The sequence below is a fragment of the Rattus norvegicus genome, chromosome 16 (assembly GCF_021556685.1).
Source record: "Rattus norvegicus strain SHRSP/BbbUtx chromosome 16, alternate assembly SHRSP_T2T, whole genome shotgun sequence".
NCBI lineage: Eukaryota > Metazoa > Chordata > Mammalia > Rodentia > Muridae > Rattus > Rattus norvegicus.
In genome coordinates this window covers 57077643-57095417 of record NC_141549.1, presented here as the reverse complement: position 1 = coordinate 57095417, position 17775 = coordinate 57077643, and the positions used below count along the sequence as shown (strand labels likewise).

At 43.6% G+C, this 17775-nt stretch overlaps 1 protein-coding gene and 1 pseudogene; one reads left to right on the top strand and one right to left on the bottom strand.

The window, feature by feature from the left end:
* Positions 1–17775, bottom strand: part of Erich1 (glutamate-rich 1) — a gene marked incomplete at its 5' end in the record, with an annotated part of 52793804 nt that overhangs the window by 26568946 nt on the left and 26207083 nt on the right.
* Positions 7318–10709, top strand: Baz2a-ps1 (bromodomain adjacent to zinc finger domain, 2A, pseudogene 1; annotated as a pseudogene).

The following is a 17775-nucleotide window of genomic DNA, read 5'->3' as shown; positions in this document are numbered from 1 at the left end:
GTACAGGACTGTGGCCAAGCCACGTCAGCCCAGCAAGTAGAAGGTAGGGACAGTGTGACCTTTGCAACACAAGCTAGGCTGGGCAAACCACAAAACTTTGTCTCTCTCAAAAAAGAAGGAGGAGGTGAAGAAAATGAAGAAAAACAAGAATGAGGAAGGAGAAGAGACTTAAAGCATGTTTTATGGTTACAGTCTAGACTAGGACTCAGATGTCAAGTGCATGCTGACACCACCTTCCCCTAGTAGACTAGATGTCTGCCTGCCTGATCTAGACACACCATCAGTCTCTCTTAAACATTAACTCTTAACAGTGTAGTAATTCCCTATCTTAACCCCATGTATGAGGCATCTGGAAAGGGAAAGGAAGAAAGAGAGCAAATTGAATTTTCATGGAGGAGGACTCAGATGGTGGCATTCAATATTATCTGGAGGTTGCTAGAACTCTAAGCTGGAAACTCTTAGACCAAGACCTAACCTACAGGACCCATGACTTTTGATGACTCTGGTGTACTATAAAGTTTGGAAGGCACACATTTTGGTATCAAAACTGATATAACTCTCTGGGTGATTCTAATACTGTAAGAAATCTTAGGATCAAGTCTGCAACTCAAAAATGACTTACCCATAAGGGCTGGATTGCTAGATATCTGGAGGCTAATCTCTAGAACACTGTTTTACACTCTCTCCTGCCAAAACCATCTTGCTTCTCCTGTATTACAGAGTTCCCAGCATGAACTGCAAGTGAGTAGTGAGGCCTAAGGTAGATGTTTAACATCTCAGACAACTTCTCTATCAGGAAAGCATCAGAAAATGAAAATGCATTCTGTCTCAAGAGCTGACAAATGTCTGGTGTTGAAAGTCAGGCATTCCTAGTTGAGCCTAGGCATGTGGTAATCTCTGCACTTGGGGAAACTGAGTCAGAGATGTATGGCAGAACACTCTCACAACAGAACATCACTTTTTATTTAATCATTAATGTATTATTTTATCTACATTGTTTTTATGAAATACATTGATCATATACTTCCCTTTCCTCAACACCTCCCAAGTCTTCCCCACCTCCCTACCCACCCAACTTCATGCTTTCTCTCAAAAAAAAAAATTAAAAAATAAATAAATAAATAAACCAAGCAAACTAAAAGAAAAAGAACCCAAAAACCCAACAACAGAATGTACTTCTTTTTAAAGATTTTATTTATTATGTGTGTGTATATACATGTGTGCTCAAGGACACACACACACACACACACACACACACACACACACACACACTACAGCACATGTGCAGAGAGGTCAGAGAACAACTTTTGGAAGTAGGTTTTTTTTTTCCCTTCATCTTTGTCTCCATGATCGAATTCAGCTCCACAGACTTAGCAGCAAACAGCTTTATCTTTTACTGGTTGACCCATATCTCCTGTCTAATAAAGTCACTCTAGACTCAGAAAAATGAACAATAACTCCCCCTTGCAGTTTTTCCAAAGAAGATGGTCACAGACTGGAGGTATAGTCAAACCACCCTGTTAAAATGGGAAGACCCAAGTGGTACTAAAGGCTGGAAAGTGTAATAAGTTCCTGCCTGGAAGAGGCTAGCCCATTAAAAGAACCAGTAAAATAGCTGGCCAGTCATGACTGAGAACTTACACCAGAATGAGTTTAGTGGGGCTACCCAGAAACAAAACCCAGGCACGGTTTCCAAAAAATATTTAATGACTTGCTTGGCTCAAGCATAACTTTTTCCAACCTAACCAGGTTTGAGAAAGGAAAGTAACAAAGCCGCTGTTGGTGAGCACACAGAATTACAAAAGAAAGTCAATCCGTGTTCTCCTATTAGATCTAGATCTTCAACTCCTTGATCCTCCTGCCTCAGCTCTCAAATTCTGGGAAAATAAATGTTCACTGCCATGCCCACTTGGATCAATATTTTGATTTTTAAAGTTACAAATTGCTAGAATTCTACTTTGTACTATTTGATTTTGTTATTAGGATGATAATCTTAAGGCAGATTATTAGAATGAGAGGTAGGGGTGGAAGGAGAGAGGAGGGAGGACAGAGGAGGGAGAGAGAGAGAGAGAGAGAGAGAGAGAGAGAGAGAGAGAGAGAGAGAGAGAGAGATTGATTAGGCAGGCAATTTAGGACTGCAATCCCAAGTAAGATTATACATTCAAGGCCTACCTGGGCAATTTAGCAACCATTTGTCTTAAAACTTAAGCAGAAGAAGAGGAATTAGCAATACAGGTCAGCTTGCTAAGCGTGCTCAAGGCCTTAACTTCAATCTCCCTACTGCATAGGAAGAAGAGGAGAAGGAAGAAGATTGGAGGAAGAGGTGAGGAAGAAGAGGAGGAGGAGCAAGGGGTGGGCAGGAAAGAGTGGGTGTCGGGAGGAGGAGAGGAAAAATGGAAAGAGAAAAGGAGTGAAAAGAAGAAGAAAATTCTTTTGAAAAAGTACTATTGTTAATGTTAATTATATGTATGAGCGCTCTGTCTGCATGTACACCCCCATGCCAGAAGAGGGCATCAGATCCCTTTATAGATGTCCATGAGCCGCCATGTGGTTGATGTGAATTGAACTCAGAACCTCTAAAAAAACAGCCAATGTTCTTAACTGCTGAGCCATCTCACCAGCCCCAAACCGAAATGTCACTTCTTTTTTTACATTTAACATCAAACACCTTTATTACACAAGATATGAAAGATAGTTTATTTGGGGTTGGGGATTTAGCTCAGTGGTAGAGCGCTTGCCTAGGAAGCGCAAGGCCCTGGGTTCGGTCCCCAGCTCCGAAAAAAAAAAAAAAAAAAAAAAAAAAAAAAAAAAAAAAAAAAAAAGAAAGATAGTTTATTTGTCTTTCCGGGTTTCAGTCTTCTACAGATAGAACTCCAGCTCCTTGCCTTTGAGCACATAGCCATCTGCTCCATCACACGAGCCTGGTCTTGAGGCAATACAGGTGAGAAGCTTGCCCTGCTGGAACTGCTCCTCCAGAAACCGCTGGTTTTGGCATTCTTTTTCCGTTTGTCATATTTCCTTTGAATTTTCTTTGATTGTTTTTTTGTTTGTTTTTTTGTTTGTTTGTTTGCTTGTTTAAAATCTCTTCCTCCTCAGGAGTCGGCTTGGCCCCTTCTTCTGGTCCAGGAGCAGTGCACAGTGGGACTGGCACCACGGCCGATACAGTGTGTTTGACCTCAATAAGCACAATGCAGTTCTTCACCGGGGTCTTGGTGTGGACAAGCTCGTTGTTGGATGCATTTTAGACAACATCAATGATCCTTGTTTTTCGAGGACAACACTCGGAGCCCAGGAAAAGTCCCCTACATCCAATCTCAGGGCACAGTACTTCTTACTGCCTCCTCGAACTCAGACTGTGTGTATGTGGCCAGAGGCAATCTTAGTGTTGGCAGCCGGCCATCCCAGATCACACTTCCGCTTCTTGAAGTAGGATTTTCTCTTATCCCCGGTTTGCGGCACTTATGCCAGTAGTCCCGAGAGATGCCTATCACTCAGCTCTAGCTGGAAAGAGCTGAAATGTAATTTCTTAAACTCCTACTTTTAGAGGCTAAAAAGTCCAAGATTCGAGGAGGTCATTGCTTTAACCTTTGGACGCAGGGCTGCCAGCAGATAGAATCGTGCCTAGTGCTAGACCTTGCTTCTTCAGTAAACCCCAATGGTTCGTGTATGAGAAGCTTATTCCCCACCTTTGTGATATAGACAGCTGGGGGAAAAGTTTTCTTCGAGAAGTATGGCCTAGAGGTTGGGGAGGTAGCTCTGTTCCTAAGAGAGCTTGCTGGGCAAGCATGGGGACCCAAATTCAAATCATCAACACTCAGGTAGAACGCTGGCCAAGACAAGGGACACCAGTAAACCTGGGGCTGTGGGACCAGTGTGGAAACAGGAAAAACTCTGGGGTTTGCTAGGGTCAACCTAGCTAGCTCCAGCTTGGGTAGCAGACCCCATCTGGGAGGATAAGGTAGAAAGTCATAAAGCAGACAGACACTGGGTGTCTATGTCCTCTTCTGGATGGCACATGCATATGCACAGGGCATGCACTCTCTCACGTATGCACACACACACAACACTGAACTCACACCTACATACATTTTTTTAAACGAGGTTGGAAAGCAGTTAAGAGCGCTCGTTGCTCTTGCTATGACCAGAAGTTGATTCCCAGCAGACACATCTAGTAGCTCACAATCATGTGTAACTCCAACTCCTGGGACTCTATCAACGTCTTCTGGCCTCCACCAGGTACCCACACTCATGTACACATATGCACATACAAACACACACATACATGTAATTAAAAATATAAAATAAATAAATAATTTTTTTTTGTTTTCAATCTATCCCTACCACAATTTCCCCTCCCTCCACTGTTCCCAGTGCCTCCCCCAACCTCCCTTCACACAAGATCTCATTGTCCTCAATTTCCCTTCAGAGAAGAGCGGTCCTCCCAGGGATCTCCACTGAACAAGGCACAAGATACAGTAAGACTAGGCATATACCATCATATCAAGGCTCAGTGAGGCAACCCACTAGGAGGAAAAGGGTCCCAAGAGCGGATGAAAGAGATTAAAATAAAATCTTTTTTAAAACAATGGAAGTGCAACCTAGTAGGGGTGGCATATTAGGTTTGGGCAGTGTGCCTACAAGGAGGACTATGAGGTCCTTGTCTCTTCTTATTCTTTCTTGCCAACCATGTGATGAGGGGCTCTGTTCTTTTCCATGTCCTCACATCATTGTGTGCTGCCTTGCCACAGATACCAAAGCAAGGCGAACTGATGACAGACTGGAACAGATTAATTTAAATAACCATTTTATCTCTAAGTTACCTAAGGTATTTGCTAAGGTATGGGATGGGAAGCTAGCTGATACCTGCTATGTGATTATGGATGGTGGTCAGAGATGGTATGGTCAGCCAGAAACCCAGACATTAGTGTCAGACTCCATTTAGCACAGCCCTCTCTGTAAGAACCAATGAAGGAAATCCCTTGAAGATGACTTCAAATCCCCTTGAGGACAACATGCACATATTTGGACAGGATGTCCCACAGATGTTCCACCTCTTAAAGATCCTACTATCTCTCATACTAAGAACCAAGCTGCTAACACATGAGCACTTGGGGAGAAAAACGCATCCCAACCATCAAGTCTATTAAAACAAGGTAAGTTGTCTAGGGGAACAAATCAGCAGGGCTTTGCAAATATAAAGGCATTTTATTTAATTCTTGAGCAAGTTCATATTTGCAGATTGGTATGATCAGAGGTTAATGACTGTGACGATTGGGTTCAAAATAATTAAAACTGTCGCACAGCTTGACAGTTGGTTGCAGTTCTCAGCTAAAAGCTAAACTGGGGTGATAGGAGTGGGAATAGAGAGGAGTGAACTTTCCTAATGAAATTTAAAGGAGACTAGAAGTGCTAGGGCCTGATTAACTAGAGAATTGTGAAGGGGATAGTCACTTGGAGCCGATAGCAAGATTTGCTTAACTGAGTGGATGTGTTCAGTTATAGAGAGAGGACAGTTCATTTTTATATTCATAGACATCAGCTATGGGTGTGAGGGCTTTGAGATACCTGCAGGATACCTGAATGGAGATTTCTAGTTAGTACATATACATATGACTCAAATGATCAGAAGAAATATCTGAACTTTAAATAAAGGCTTGGCATCAAGGAGGCAACTGGGGAGTCGCCAAGATGATTCAGCCAGTAAGTGCAGGCACACACACGCACAAGCACACTCTACAGATAGATAGATAGATAGATAGATAGATAGATAGATAGATAGATAGATAGATAGATAGATAGATGAATGGATGGATGATAGATAGATGATAGATAGATACTTGTTGAGGAAGAAGTGAATTGAAAACCAGAGTACAGATAATTATCCCTGAAAATCATGTAGAATGGAAAGTCCAGGTTATATTTTATAGTTGCTGGCTGCTATTGCTATTTCAAATAGAGCCTCAGGTCTAAGTAGAGTCAGCTTCTCATTAGTCTTGAGTATTGGAGTCAGGTGTGGCCAAAAGAGAATCAAGCATCTTGCTGATGAAATAGAAGCAAATGGTCATTATTTATTGGATATTCCTGGTTTCCCATCCATAACCCCCATACTCCTCTCCCTTCTTCTCTGAGGGTGTTCTGCTCCCAACTACCCACCCCTTCCTGCCTCCCTGCCCTGACATGCCTGTACACTGGGGGTCTAGCCTTGGCAGGATCAGGGGCTTCTCCTCCCACTGGTGCCCAAAAGGCCACCCTTTGATACATATGCAGCTGGAGTCATGTGTCTGTCCATCTGTACTCTTTGGGGTGTGGTTTAGTCCAGGAGAGTTCTGGTTGGTTGGTATTGTTGTTCTTATGGGGATGCAAGGCCCTTCAGCTCTTTCAATCCTTTCTCTAACTCCTCCAATGGGGACCCCGTTGTTCAACGGTTTGCTGCTAGCATTTGTCTCTGTATTTGTCATGCTCTGGCTAAGCCTCTCAGGAGACAGCTATATCAGGCTCCTGTCAGCATGCACTTCTTAGCATCAGCAATATTGTCTGGGTTTGGTGACTGTATGTATATGGGCTGGATCCCCAGGTGGGGCAGTCTCTGGATGGCCTTTCCTTCAGTCTCTGCTCTCAACCTTATCTCCATATCTCCTCCAATGAATATTTTTGTTTCCCCCTTTAAGAAGGACTGAAGTATACCCACTTTGGTCATTCTTCTTCTTGAGCTTCATGTGGTCTGTGGATTGCATCTTGGGTCATTTAAGATTTAGGGCTAATATCCACTTATCAGTGAGTGCATGCCACATGTGGTTTTTTTTATGATTGGGTTACCTCACTCAGGATGATATTTTCCAGTTCCATCCATTTGCCTATGAATTTCATAGAGTCATTATTTTTGATAGCTGAGTAGTATTCCATTGTGTAGATGTACCACATTTTCTGTGTCCATTCTTCTGTTGAAAGACATCTGGGTTCTTTCCAGCTTCTGGCTATTAAAATACGGCTGCTATGAACACAGAGGATCATGTGTCCTTGTTATATGTTGGAGCATCTTTTGGTTATAAGCCCAGGAGAGTTATAGCTGGATCCTCAGGCAGTTCAATGTCCAATTTTCTGAGGAACCTCCAGACTGATTTCCAGAATGGTTGTACCAGTTTGCAATCCCACCAACAATGGAGAAATGTTCCTCTTTCTCCACATCCTCACTAGGAGTTTTTGGTCTTAGCCATTCTGACTGGTGTGAGGTGGAATCTCAGGAATGTTTTGACTACTGAGATTTTGAACTTTGCTCCTCCCCATTCCTCCAGCACATCACATTTCCATCACCCCAGTATGGCCTACTACTCACAGTACCCATCTGCCAATCCTGGTAACAACCTTAAGGACCCACCCCTTCTTTCTTAGTTTCCTTGGGGGACCATACCTGCTCAACAGTATCCTTGGGAGCAGCCAACAACCTCGCACCTTCCTAGAATGTAAGCAGTGACATCTATCCTGATGAGACGGCAGAAAAGGAGTGACAGAAAATGGCACTGGCTTGATAGGCAGCCTGGAGCTGGAGGAAGAGCAGCCAGAACTAAAGGTATGTGGCTACAATGGTTCTGACTCCTCTGTGGAGTCTTTACACCAAGAAGTCTCCATTCTGGTCTCTGATCCCACAGTGAGCTGTTTAGATGATCCTTCTCATCTTCCTGATCAACTAGAAGATACTCCAATCCTCAGTGAAGACTCCCTGGTGCCCAATGACTCTCTGGCATCAGAGTCAGTGAGCGGAAGATTTTCTGGTATTGATAACAAAGTGCTGATGGGTGCAGAGGACAAGCTGCCTCTGGAGACAGACCTATGATCTCTGCCCTCAATTGTCCTTCTCTCAGTAATGCTAATGCCTTCAGTCTCCTGGCAGATGACAGCCAAACAATTAGCTTCCATCTTTGTCAGTCCCACCTCCCCACCTGTCCTACAAGATAGCAGCTTTGGCCTGTGACTCTGAAGAGGAAGAAATGGAGACGCAGTCTTCAAACTTTCAACGCCCCCTGACTGAGCCAGCCCCTGACCAGCCGCCTCGTATTCAAGTACATCCAGCAGTCTCACCAACAGCCCCCCAGCAGCCTCCTTGGCAGCATCTGCAGAAATCTTTCCAGCCATCTCTCCAGTAGCATCCTCCCCTGACCCTCCTGAAATCTCTCCAGCAGTCTTTCCAGTTTCCTCACCTGCTCTCTCAGCCATCTCTTTGGAAGCCACTATAACAGCTCCAGTGACTTCTCCTCAAGGTTCCCTGAACCTTCTCCAGCATCTGCCTTCCAGTCTCCCCAGCAAGTAAAGATCTCAGCAATGCTCCTGAAGCTTGTGCCGATCAGGCAGAAATGACTGGACAAGCATCCACAGTCTCTGGTAGTGATGATGTACTGAAAAGGCATATTGCTACCCCGGAAGAAGTTTGTCTTCCCCTCCAACATGGATGGTGAAGAGAAGTGCACATCAAGAAAGGCAGCCATCAGTGACAGGAGGAAACTCGGTATTATAGGAAGAGAATAAAGCAATTTCCAGAAGTCATCAAGTACCTGAGCCAAAGTGTGGTGCACAGTGTCCACCGTGAGCACTTCAGTCCCACATGCCTGTTGGATATACACCAGTGGGCTTGCAGTGGGTCCAGTTATCAGCAGAGGAGATTCCTTCCAGAATTCAAGCAATCCTAGCAAATGGGGCCGACCTCGAAACAATGAGAAGGCTAAGAACAGGAAGTCCCCAAAGTGAAGTGGGGCCGAGATCGGCCTCCTAAGATCCGAATGCATGAGCTGTTGAATAAAACAGCTTCTGACTTCCAAGGAAACTGGAAACCCAAGAACTACTGAGTGAGGGGGATAAAATAAAGATGACTAAAAGCAAAGACAAGATGAGGAAGAAGATACAGGGGGAGAGACTCCTAACCAAGGGTAGCCTAAGCAGAGGTGCTTTCAGAGTTTGAGGAGAAATGACTTCCCTTATGGTTTATAGGCCAGAAACAAGAGGAAGCAAAACACCAAGAACTTAAAGCAGAAGGACACTAAGAAGAAATTCAAGACTGAGAAGGAGAAGCTGAGACAAAGCAGGAGAAGCTGAAGGGAGGTGAAAGGGGACAAGAATAAAAAGGTAAAAGCGAAGGGAAAGAAAGAGCCCAGAGCCAGGCCATACTGTAAAGCAGACAAGATTCTTGCCACATGAGGTGGGTGGAGGAGTGGCAGAAGCAGCAGGTTATCTTGGAGGGGGTGAAGAAGCTCACAGAGGGTATGTGTCTGACTGACCACGAGCCCCGGCCTGATTTCACACACATCCCTGGTTTGAAGTGTCAAAGTCCAGTAGGGCTTTCTCAGATTGCTTGATCAGAGTGGAGTTCCTGCACAGTTTTGACAAAGTGCTGGGCTCTGACCTTACCAAAGATGTTCCTAGTCTCAGTCTTGCAGAAGGGACTTTTATGTTAAGGTTAAAACTTAGACAAAGTATAAGACCTGCTGGTACAGCTCCTGAAGGCTGCACTCTACAATCCTGGTCTGCCCTCCCACTGTCAGTTCCTAAAGATCTTGGGGGGAAAGGTGTCATAGATCCATTGACCAGAGAAAATGTGCCTAAGATACTGCACTGCTTCCTCATGGCATATAGAAGGGAGCCATCGGTCTATGAAGTCTGCATACCCAGCCACCTCAACAGAAGGCTGCTATTCTAGCCTTCCTCATGCATGAACTCAACCGTTCCACCACTATCATCAATGAGATTGACAAGACTCTGGACAATATGTCTAGCTACAGGAATAATGAATGGATTGTTGTAGGCAGACTCTGGAGACTGAAAACTACTCTGGCCAAGCAAACTGGGCAGCCTGAGGTTATGATGGAGGGGGCAGAAGGTGGCCCGGGACGAGGCACAGTGCTAGGATCATGGAGGAATCTAGACAATCCATCCCACAGGATGGATTCAAACCCGTGGCATAGAAGAGGAGGAAGAGGAGGAAAATATAGCAGCTGCCCATGGTCACAGGGGTCGAAGAGATGAAGAGGTTGATGTTGCAGCATCTAGTATTCCAGAGCTAGAGCGCCAGATAGAAAAACCCAGTAAACGTCAGCTCTTCTTCAGAAAAAAAAGCTGTATCACTCATCCCAGATGCTTCGAGAAGTGTCGGTGGATCAAGACGCCATTACTGGGTATTATCTTATCTACTGGCATCTTCGTGGAAGGATTGGAGGGGAGCACAGTTACTGAAGACGGAATAAAGCACGAAACTGAGTCCTTGACAGAAGCAGTCACTTCAACGCCCAGCTCTGCCCGAGTCTCTGTAATGGGTGAGTTTTAACTGGCTCCACCGTCTCTACTTCTCCTACCTGGTCCCGAGGCTAACCTCGAAAGCCTAAGCCTGGCTCTCTGCAGCCTCAGCACTAGGGACTCAAGTTCACCCAGGACCTCAGCCCCAGCCCCAGCCTCAGCCTCAGGCCCCTACCCCATCCCATCTTCAGTCAAGTAGCAGGTTCCTACAGCTGGAAGGTTTCGCTTTCTCTCTGAATCAGAGTCAGCACAAACTCAGCCAGTCTGCCTTCCTGTCTTGACTGAGCCAGACTCAGAACCGCAACTCCCTGTTCAGTAGCTCAGCCCTCAAGCCCCATAGCAGCCCAGGAAAATTAGATTCTGCTCCATCTCGGTGCTTGGAGGAGCCAGAGCCTGATGAGGCCCCATCCCCTCAGTTCTCAAAATTTTAACCCAGGGTTGCTCCTTTCTAAAGGAAATACAGGGACAAAGTGTGGAGCAGAGACTGAAGGAAAGGCCATCCAGAGACTGCCTCTCCTAGGGATCCATCCCAGAGGTAGCCACCAAACCCAGTCACTATTGCTGATGTCAAAAAGTGCTTGCTGACAGGAGCCTGATATGGACGTCTCCTGAGAGGCTCTACCAGAGCCTTACTGATACAGATGAGGATATTTGCAGCCAACCCTTCGACTGAGCACAGGGACCCCAAAGGAGGAGTTAGGGGAAGAGCTGAAGGAGCTGAAGAGGTTTGTAACCCCATAGGAAAAACAACAATATCAACCAACCAGACCCCCCCACCCAGAGCTCCCAAGAACTAAACCACCAACCAAAGAGTCCACAATGGAGGGACCCATGGCTCCAACTGCATATGTAGCAGAGGATGGCCTTGCCTGGCATCAATGGGAGGGGAAGCCCTTTGTTCTATGAATGCTTGATGCCCCAGCCTAGGGGAATGAGGTAGGAGTGGGTAGGTGGTTTGGGGAGCACCGTCATAGAAACAGGGAGGAGAAGGGGTGGGGGATAGAGGGTTTGATGAGGGAAACCAGGAAGAGGGATAACATTTGAAATGTAAATAAATAAAATAACCAATAAAAAGCTTTTAAAAAACACATTTGATAAAGAAAAATAAATAAGATTAAGCCTCATATGGTCCAGGTTAGGGCTTGAAACCATTAAATAATCAAAGCTGACCTTGAACTCCTTAGCACCCCCAATCTCTATTGGAGAGCTGGGATTGCAGGTATATAATATTATGCATAGCTCTAATTAATTTTTAAATATAATTTTTAATTAATTAATTTTTAATTTAATTTTTTAATTTATTTTTGTAGTGCTAGGGATCACACTTACAGCCTACTGCATGCAAAGCAAACCCGCAACCAAGTGAGCTCCATCTAAAGCCAGCACTCAGCCAACCGAGCTACATCTCCAGACTCAACAGTCTCTGCTTTTGTGATCATAGACAGCAGGTAAAATTCAAAGTTCAATGAACCGCAGAACACGCTTGAGGGAACTACTCCCACTGGACTGCACAACCAACTGCTAGGCTAGAAACGACATGCAAAAAAGAGGGGCATCAGATTAGAAAAATCACTTGGGTTTAACCATGGCTTTCCACCAGCCCGCTGGGACTTCTTTCCATGTAAAATCATGTAAACAGAGTACCTGGATCAGCAAAATTTACAATGTTGTGATGAGGGGACCTGTTTCCACAGTAACCAGCTACCCCACCCATTCTGTCTAGGAAAGGATTTGGGGTGTTGGGAACAACACAAGGCTTGACTATGTAGTCTACACTTGCTTTGAACTCACTATGCAGTAACTCATTTTGTACCCCAAATTCAGTGAGCTTCCTACCTCAGCCTGTCAAATGTTAGAACAAGTAGGTAAGAGGTTTGTTTTGCTTTTTTCCACAAAACAGATTCTGCCTTTGCCACACTAACCCCAGTATTTCCTCATTTCCCTAAACTGTCAAGTAAAGGTTATTTCTAGAAAGCATTGCTTCAATATATAATACATATTTGGTTGTTGCGGGAACTTCTGTCTTTGGCTCTGGGGTGTGTGTGTGTGTGTGTGTGTGTGTGTGTGTGTGTGTGTGTGTGTGTTTGTGTGTGTGTATGTGAGTGTGTGTGTGTGTGTGTGTGTGTGTGTGTGTGTGTGTGTGTGAGAGAGAGAGAGAGAGAGAGACAGACAGACAGAGAGAGTGTTGGGGTGGGGGCTATTAACATTTTTAAGCATCTAGATTAAGTTGACTAGTTATTGAATTTTCTGCTCTAACACATCAAAACACTTATTTTTAGTATGTGATTTGGCAGAGTGTGAGAAGTCGCGTTTGCTCCACAGGAAAACATGTTGCATACAGCAAAGATGCCTACGACCTGGAAAAAAATACCATTTTATCAGGATCAAACTCTAGGTGTAAATGAAAAGGTTACTCAAATGTATTAATAGCCAAAAATATGCAAAACTTCCCCAATGGCATGTGCACACACTTCCACAATCCTGCACGTGTGACCTGTGTTGGGAGGGAAGGATATTTCAATCTTTATTAGTAGAAATGACAAAGGTCATGGGGTCACCAATGTATAATTAAAAATTCAAAGGTTCCTAGGAGCGAGAGACGGTGGCTCAGCAGTTTAGAGCACACACAGCTCTTAAGGAAGGTACAACTCATTTCCTAACACCTACATCAGCTGGCACACTACCACATGTGGCTGCAGCTACTGGGAGATCCTGACCCTTCCGGTTTGCTCAAACACACAATTAAAAATAATAAATAAAAATAGAGACTGGAAAGAGAGAGCTCAGCAGTTAAGAGCACTGGCTGCCCTTCCAGAGGACCCACATGGCACCTCATAACTGTCTGCCCCTCCAGTTTCAGGGAATCTGACACCCTCATGCATATATACATGCATGGAGGCAAAACAACAATGCCCATAACATAAAAATAAATAATTTGTTTAAAATAATAGTAATAATAATAATAATAATAATCCTTGAAAAGAAAATGATAGGACTGGAAGAGATGACTCAGTTGTTAAGAGCACATGATGAACTTTCAGCGGACCAGAACTAATAACCCACCCACCAAAGGGTGGTTACCAACCCACTGTAACCCTAGCTCCAAGGGATTGGGCACCAAAACACATATGATAGACACACAAACATGCATAAATATACATAAATCAAAATAAATCTTTAACAAGAAAAGAGGAATCTAGTATACCATACTTGGGCCTCTTATAGGGTTCCAATCAACAACGTAGTGGATATCTATCTGCTTGTTAGGAACCTTTAAGCAGGCTGCAAAATAAGTGGGCTATATATGATGTTGTCTCAAAAACTACTACTACTATTACTACTACTACCACTACTACTACTACTAGTACTAGTGCTACTACTCCTACTACTAGAGTAATAGCACTAGTAGTAGTAGTAGTAGTAGTAGTAGTAGTCATAATTATGATGGCAGTAGGCATGATGATGTATGTGTATGATCCAAGCATGCAGGAAGCAGAAGTAGAAAGATTGTCACAAGTCCAAGGCCAGTTTTTATAATCAGTCAAATAAGAGCTACTACATAGTAAGATCCTGCCTGTATTTAAAAAAAAAAAAAAAAAAAAAAAAAAACATGATAGTAAATACCTCTGGAACCAGATACTCAGGAAGCTGAGGCTGGAGGATTCTAGTGTGGGAAACCAGGTTGGGTTTCAGTGCTAGACCTTATCTGAAAAAGGAAAAGAAAAATGTACCTGCTTAGGGAGGTTTAAATCAAGAAATTTATATAATAAATACTTAAATATATTTACTGTAAGGCTGGAAAATAGTTATTTAGTGTCTTGGGGTTTCCATTACTGTGAAAAGAGACTGTGACCAAGACAACTCTTATAAGGGACAACATTTAATTGAGGCTGGTTTACAGGTTCTGAGATTCAGTCTGTTATCATCACAGCAGGAAACAGACAGACAACAGTTTTGGAGAAGGAAACAATGGTTCTACATTTTGATCCGAAGTCAGTCAGGAGAAAGCTGTCTTCAGACAATTAGAAGGAGGGTCTCAAAGCCCACCCCAACAGTGACACACTTCTTCCAACAAGGCCACAACTCCTCCAACAGGACCACACCTTCTTATAATGCCATTCCCTGGGCTAAGAATATTCAAAGCACCACATTTAGTATCTATGCGGCTCTGGGTTCAGTCACCAGAATGGTGTGTGTGTGTGTGTGTGTGTGTGTGTGTGTGTGTGTGTGTGTGTGTTGAAATTGATGACTACATTTTTATAAATGCCCTAAACCATGTAGATCTTCATTTCTGATATGTCTGTTGGGCTGTGTCTAAATGCAATTACTGTATGGCTCTTGGAAGGTAAAGAAGATTCGTCATACTCTAAGCAGACACCTGACAATCAGAAAGCAGCGACAGAGAGAACAAAGGCAAATTGGAATCTTCTCTGCGAGTCAGTTTACAGTTTTCCCCAACTGTTTTAGATGTGAGAACCACAGACTTATTGTCCTTGTACCCAGGGATACCTTAAGTATTACTAATAGGTTCTCAGAAAGTTGGCCTTTGGTGTAGAATTCCATCACTGATTTCCCTCATTCTAAAAGTCTTCCCATTTGCACAGAGGCATACCGCCAGCATCCCAGGACCTCCAACTTGGATGCAGCCATTCTTGAGATGTAGCTTCCATGACCACATGTGCCAATTCTTCATTAAATCCTGTCCTTTACCAAAATACTGCATGCTCCTGATTCTCTCTCTCAAGGGAAGCTTCACTGATCAAATGAAATTACAGTTATCCACTAGTCATCAAAGAAACCCTTTCAAGAATGAATGAAAAGATAACAAAATGCAGAGTCAGAGTGCAGGAGTCTATCAGACTCTACAGGAGAGACCTCTGTGGGAGATACTCTTGGAGGATCTAGTCTGAGGGGTGAAAGAAAAACTGACCCCATAAACAATTTGTGTTCGTTTAACTAAATATGTGATTCACAGCACTGTCTTGTATGGATGGGGATAACTATAAACAAAATGAATATCTGCAAAATTAATACTTTGTATCTTTAACAGCCTTTTGACTCAGGAAAGGGTTGTCCCCTTCAAGAAAGAGGGTAAATTTTATTCCTCCATTATGCAAAAAAAAATCAAATACCACCTGAGAATATTTTTATTTCAGGTTGAGTTCTCATCCATAGCTATCCTTGGCTTGCTTCAGACTACCACTTAAGACTAATAAAATAATTTTGTGACTGAGAACAGAATGCTTGATCTGTTCTCCAGATCTGTTTTCTGTTTTATCCAATATAAAATGATAGTGTTGCTTAGAGAATCCATCTCTAACTCCATTTCTTTTCTTCCCTCAGGCACCAAGAAGCAGTTCACTGAAGTAAGTGCCTGTATTCATTTTCTATTGAATGGTAACAGATTATGAGAAGTTTAGCATCCTACCACAGCACATACTCATAAGCTCACAGCTCTATGGATATGCTGTCTATCCTGAGGTGGCTTGATCCTCTGTTCATATCTCAGGAGGTCACAATAAAATAGTGGCCAGGACATATTCTCTTCTGAAATCTAAGGACCTCTCCCACGTTCATTTATATTAATCAGGATTCCTCAATTCCTTAGGCTATACAACTAATCTGCCCCCATCTCATATCTACTTTTTTTAAAGATTATTATTAATTATGTATATGTGTGTGGGTGGGCTTATGAATGCAATTGCCCACAGAGGCCACAGTCATTGGATGCTCCTGGATATTGCAACTATAGGTGGGTATAGCTACCCAATAAAGGTTCTGCAAACTCAGTTTGATTCTTCTACAAGAATAGTATGTGCGTTTAGCCCCCAACCCCCAAGCACTCAAAGTCTTGAGTGATATCATTCTTTTGATATCAGATGGCAGTTGTTTATACTCATCCCTCCTCAGAAAATATATACTATCCAGGCATGGTGGCTGTTGCCACTCATCCCAAGAGGTTAAAGCACACAAAACAACAAAAGAATACATGGGTTAATGGTATCCAAAAAAAGGAATGGAGAAGAGGAACTATTTTCTGTTAAGAATTTTCAAGAAAATATCATCCTGAGTGAGGAAACCCAATCACAGAAAAACACACATTGCATGCACTCACTGATAAGTGGATAATAGCCCAAAAGCTTGAATTACCCAAGATGCAATCCACGGACCACATGAAACTCAAGAAGGATGACCAAAATGAGGATGCTTCACTCCTTCTTAAAAAGAGGAACAAAAATATCCATAGGAAGGGATAGGGAGGCAAAGTTTAGAGCAGAGACTGAAGGAATGGCCATTCAGAACCTGCCCTACATGTGACCCATATATATATATACAGTCACCAAAACTAGATAAGATGGATGAAGGTAAGAAGTGCATGCTGACAGGAACAGGATATAGATCTCTGCTGGGAGACACAGCCAGAACATGTCAAATATAGAGGCGAATGCTAGCAAACCACTGAACTGAGAATGGGACCCCCGTTGGAGGAATTAGAGAAAGGGCTGAAAGAGCTGAAGGGGCTTGCAACCCCATAAGAACAACAATGCCAACCAACCAGAACTTCCAGGGACTAAACCATGACCCAACGACTATACATGGACTGTCCCATGGCTCCAACTGCATATGTAGCAAAGGATGGCCTTGCTGGGCACCAATAGAAGGAGAAGACCTTGGCCCTGCCAAGGTTGGACCCCCAGTGTAGGGGATTGTGGGGGTGGAGTGTAAGGGGAGGTGGATGGGGAGGGGAACATCCTTATGGAAGGGGAGCAGGAGGGGTTGGGGGCACATGGACAGGAAACTGGGAGAGGGAATAGCATTTAAAATGAAAATAAGAGGGGTTGGGGATTTAGCTCAGTGGTAGAGCGCTTGCCTAGGAAGCGCAAGGCCCTGGGTTCGGTCCCCAGCTCCGAAAAAACGAACCAAAAAAAAAAAAAATGAAAATAAGAAATAGCCAATTAAAAAGGAGAGGGGGGTGGAATTGTCTAACTTGCTGGATACGGTGGTGCATGCCTGTAGTTCCAGTACTTAAAAGGCAAAGACAGGTAGATCTCTGAGGTACAGGCCAATGTGGTTTAGACAGTGAGTTCCAGGACAGTTAGGGCTACACAAAGAGACCCTGTCTCCAAAAACAAACAAACAAACAAACAGTAAAACGACTGTCTACATGGAGACTAACTCTGTATAGACCCTATTCTGTGATTGTTAACTTCCCTGGGGTGGTTCACAGGTTAAGAATGATGAGAAAGGACAAGAGCTTTCTTGGTTAAAGCTAAGCAATATTTTATTTTCACGATGAATATATCCCTGTGTGGGAAACCAGTCTTTTCTCACTGTGTCAATTGACTTGGAGTGCATAGTTAACAGAGCCAAGTGGGACACAGAAGACCATCTTGACAGATTTGTGTCCAAGTGAGTGGATGAATACCTTTAATCCTCCAACTTGGGAGATGGAGACAGGAGAATCAAGAATTTAAGTTTATTCTCGCCAACACACCC